Source organism: Pinus tabuliformis, chromosome 8 (genome assembly GCF_031772625.1).
Source record: "Pinus tabuliformis cultivar Carrire ecotype Pingquan chromosome 8, CPIR1, whole genome shotgun sequence".
In the NCBI taxonomy this organism is placed as follows: domain Eukaryota; kingdom Viridiplantae; phylum Streptophyta; class Pinopsida; order Pinales; family Pinaceae; genus Pinus; species Pinus tabuliformis.
In genome coordinates, this window is record NC_142294.1 from 1,586,058,174 (window position 1) to 1,586,063,443 (window position 5,270).

The window sequence follows — 5,270 nt, forward strand, 5'->3', positions numbered from 1 at the left end:
ATCTCTCTGTCACTCCTTCCCTCTCTCCATCTCTCTCTTATTTCCTCTCTTCACCTTCCATCTATATCTTTATCTCCCTCTATATCTCTATATCACCCCCAAAACATACACTCTTTTTCTCTACTATGTATATATCTATTCCTCCCTTCTCGTCTCCCTCTCTCCCTCTCTCTCTCTCTCACCACCTTTCTCTCTCTATGTCTTTCTTCTTACCTCCCTCTCTTCACCCCTCCAAATCCAACCCTCTTTCCCTCCCTCTCCCAACTCTCTCACATCCTCTCTCTCTTCCTCCCTCTCTCTCAAACCTCTCTCTCTCTCTCTCTCTCTCTCTCTCCACCCTCCAAGTCTGTTACTATATCCCTCTCTCTCTCCTTCTCTCCCCCCTTCTCTCCATAACTCCTTCTTTGTCTCTTTATCTCACCCCCAAACATACACACTCTCACTCCATCTCTCCCTTGTCACTCCCTCTATCTCTCCACTTCTCACTCTCTATATATTTATTCTTCCCTCCGTCTCTCCCCATCCAACTCCATATATCTATAACTCCCTCTCTCCTCCTCTATCATGTCCTTCCCCTCTCTCCCTTTCTTGCCTACCTCCCTCTCTCCCCCCTCTCTCCCACTTTCTCTCCTACCTCCCTCTGCCCCCCCCCCCTCTCTCCCTCTCTCCCTTCCATCAAATCCTCTCTCTTCCCCCATCTCTCTCACTCTCTCTCTTTTTCTCTCTCTCCAACTATGTCACTATATCAAGCCCTCTCTCCTTCTCTCTCCCCTTCTCTCCATCTCTCCTTCTTTGTCTCTCTGTCTCACCCCTAAACATACATACTCTCTCTCAATCTCTCCCTTGTCACTCCATCCCTCTCTCCTCTCTCTCGTCCTTCCTCTCTATCTCTTTCTCTCCTACCTCCTTCTATCTTTCCCCATCTCTCTCTCTCTCTCTCTCTCTCTCTCTCTCTCTCTCTCTCTCTCTCTCTCTCTCTCTCTTCTGCCCTCCAATCCTCTGAGTCTATCCCTCCCTTTCTCCTTCTATCTCTACCCCTTCCATATTTGTATCTCCCTGTCCCTCTCTTACCCTTATCTACCTCTCTCACTCCTCTCCCTCTTTCTCTCTTCATTCCTCCTCTCCCCTCTCCTTATCTTCATCTCTCACTTGTCATTCCCCCTATATCTCCTCCCCTTATATCTCCATATGTATCACTCTATGTCTTTGTTCTTCTCTCACATACACATATAGAGTTAATACATATCATGATATATTGATTTATATTATAATATAAATAGCTTAATATTGAATTAATCCAAAGTTATTAAATTTAATAATACTAATATTATAATATATTAATATGAATATTAGATTTAATAATAATAATAATAATCTTTTAATATTAGTATTGGGGCTAATAATTTTTTTTTCCATGGTATTAACCATAAATTGGTGCATAGGCTTGACCTAATTAAAACTTCCTTTTTGAGTGTTTTTAAATATAAAGAAGTTTTTGTAGTAAATATAAAAATAGGTTTTATTTATTTACCATACCTTTGATTTATTTATATTTTTATTTATACCATACCTCTTTTATTTACCATGGTATTTGCCATCATAGGCTTCATACATAATTAGATGTTGATATTTAATCCTCTTTGATATAAAAATTTTTATTTACCATACTTGTTTATACCTCTTTTTTATTATTCATTTACCATACCTCTTTTATAACTATGGTATTTAACCCATGGTATTAACAATAATTCATCCGAGAGGCTTCACCTAGATAAAATCTCTTATTTGAGTTTTAGTAAATATAAAGGGGCTTGCTGAGTAAATATAAAAATAGGTTTTATTTATTTATTATACCTCTAATTTATTTATATTTGTATTTATTTACCATGCCATTTTTATTTATTTACCATACCTCTCGAGTGACTATCAAAAGAGGCTTTATTTATTACCATACCTCCATTTTATTTATATTTATATTTATTTACCATACCTCTTTTGTGAGTGTTCCTAAACCTCTTTATATTTTAAATTTATGTTTAGATTGGTTTTTAAATAGGGTTCATATTACATTAAAAATGTTAAATGTTAAATATTAAACATTAAATGTTTAATTGTTTACGTGAGATCTACCCCATAATGGGTTGTAGAGCTCCTCTCTTCCCAATTATATCCTTTGAGGATGTCCATTCTTGACCAAACATACCATAATTTTAGTAACACTATCTCATTGGCATATCAATTTTTCATTCAATATTGAAACCATCCTTTTTAATTCAACATTAAATAACAAAATTATTTATAAATTTAAAATTTATGGAATAAAAAATATCATATAATCTTCCTATAATAAATTGAGTCATTCATAATTAACCATCCATCCTATAGACAATTTATCTTGCAACATTTACTTTTGAGTATTCTAAATATTCTTTATATGTTCTAGAAATTCTTAGTAAACCTTAAAACTTGATGCAAGCACCTTTAGAGTGGGACAACACTTAAATTAAGCCTCTCTTTGGTCCGTGATGATGGATGAAGTTCCCATAATAAACTTTAAAAAATTAAATACAATTTCCAATATTTTAAGTTTTATAGTGATTTTATTTTATTTGAATAAGGAATTAAGGGTATTATTGCTTTGTAATTTTTTTAATGTTTTTGTGTGGGGTTTTATATTTTGTTCAAATTTTATGAAAATGGGTTGAAGATGAGGATGTCCATATTTGACCAAAACTACTATAATTTTGGTGACAACTCTTCCTTTATATTGAAATAATATTTCGTTCAAAATTAAAACAAACCGTAGCCTATACTCATGCAATACACATCAATTTTAGTAATTATATCCCATTAATAAACACAGTAACACATCATTTTTCATTCGCTAAAACTATTATTTTAACCCACCCTAATATATGAATATTTTATAAATATAAGTATAACTATAGAAAGGTGGAATATGAGTTTGATCAGTAATAGATCCACACTCAAGAGTTTTAGTTTAGCCACGGAGCGGAGCGATGGCGATGACTAGGGTATGGTCGAGCGAAGCGCGTTTTGCAGCCGCAGTGGCTCCCAAGCCAGTCTCAGGTCTCGAAGGCGTCCCAGGTCTTGGGATAACAGTGAATGCTGTGGGATGGATGTTTATACGGCAAGCATTTTCAGAGAAATGCCCTATCTCCAGCAGACAATCGAATCAAACATACCTAGATCAGTGCGGCGGCGCAACTGTAGGGTTTTCTGTCACATGGGACCAAATGACCCTGCTTTGGAAGCGAAACACAAGCTTTCAGCGAGTTTGTGAGGTGTGGGAAACAACGGAAGATCACCTTCCTGTGTGGATCGGCGAGGAGGTTTTTCTCTGGCTGAAGATCGAAGCACAAAACTGCGCGTATGAACAAAAAAGCCGTTGGGCCGTATGGCGTTTAGGGGCCAGGGCCCGTCAAAACCAGAATGCATGGAGAAACGGCAGGGGGGGTATGCATGTTGCAGATCTGCCCCCCTTTCCAACGAATGGGCTCAAACTTGGTAGCTACGGCATGGATCTACACGATCTAGGCCTTACCCGAGTACTTATCCGAGAACAGCTGGAGTCCAGGCGGCAGAACGGAGACAACAACCCTAGATCGGGCAGGTTTTATGCAGATCCAGACAAGCAAAAGGAAAAAAGAATCAAAACGGAGCCAGATCTGGAACTTCGCCATCAGTCAAAGCAGGTAACAAATATTTGTTTTCAGATTCTGATTAAACCCCCTCAGGGGAAATCTCGATTAGTATGGGTTCATGCAGGAGATACCCCCATGCAGCTAAAACAACAAATATGGGCAGAAATGGGGTACCCAGTTCAGACCCAGCATCTGGTCAGTGGAAGGTGGTCCCTCCAGGACTGTAGATCTCTGGAAAGTTATGAGATTGGGCCAGGATCAATTATTATTTTAAATCTCAGATTGAGAGGAGGGGCTCTGCCTCAGGGACAACCAAGTTCCTCAGGGGGAGACAAGGGGAAAAAAGCTGCAGCCCAGCAATCCTATAAAAACATTTTACAGGGCAGCAGAAATTCAGGGCCATCCCCAAATCAAGGAGGACACCTGCCCAGGCCATACATAGTAGATCAGTTAGAGCAAATCCCAGATTTAAACTTAGATTCCTCAGGGCTCGATGATTTCGTCAAGTCCTATGAAACGAAAGCTTTAATCTGTCGTTTCAACAGTTTTTGGCCTAAACCTATGGATCTTTTCCACTGGATCTTCACCAGTTGGACCATGGAGTGTGACATTCATTTATGTGCAAAAGGTTTTTTCATTGTGAGATTCACATCCAAGGAAGTCAGAGATACAGTCATCAGTACCGGGCCATGGTTTTGGGGAACAGCAGGGCTGTTTGTGACTCCATAGTTCCCAGATTTCGATCCAAATAAAATGACGGTAACCAGAATGCCAGTTTGGATTAGACTACACAATCTTCCATTGCACTTTTGGGATGAACGGGTGCTGGAAGGTATTGGGAACAACATAGGGAAGTATATCAAAACAGACCAGGACAGGATTGATGAAAGGATCTACACTTACGCACGCATCTGTGTGGAAGTAGACTTAAGTAAAGGGCTACCGGAAAATATAAGGTTGATCTACAAACAACAGAACTGGTTACAGGTACTAGATTATGAAAACACCGCTTTCAGATGTAGGATCTGTAGGCAGACAGGCCACTTACAAAGCACATGTCCAGAAGCCAAGAATAGAAAGAAGCAGAAAGGGAAGCAGAGGAAAGGTTGGAATTTTCCTCCCCCAGATTCAGAGGATGAAGAATCAGAAGCAGCAGAGGAAGAACCTCCAGCAGAGAAAACTGAGGTAACCCAAGAAATGGAGAAACAGAAAGGAACCCCATCAGACAACAAGGCAGTGGAGACAAGCATGGATCTTAGTACGGGAGGCACCAAACGGCACCACCACTCAGATACCTCAGATTCAGACAAGGAACCTGGCCCACAGAACACAGAGACACAGTTAGTCATTGCTTCGATCGAGCCCACACAAGGAGTATGGCGCAAGGTCGAAAAGAAAAAGGGGAGAAAAACTTGAAGCGTGAGTTCCTACTCACTGCCGGATTCCAGTTTTTGCTCCTTTCATACTCTCTTCTCTCTTCTCTTTTCTTATTCTTTTTGCACGTTAGTCCTCTAACGTTGCGTGGGGTGCGAAAGCACTCGGGCCCTTGAGGCAGCCTATGGAATTCTTAAATGCATCTGCTTGTGTAACTTTTCATTATCTTTT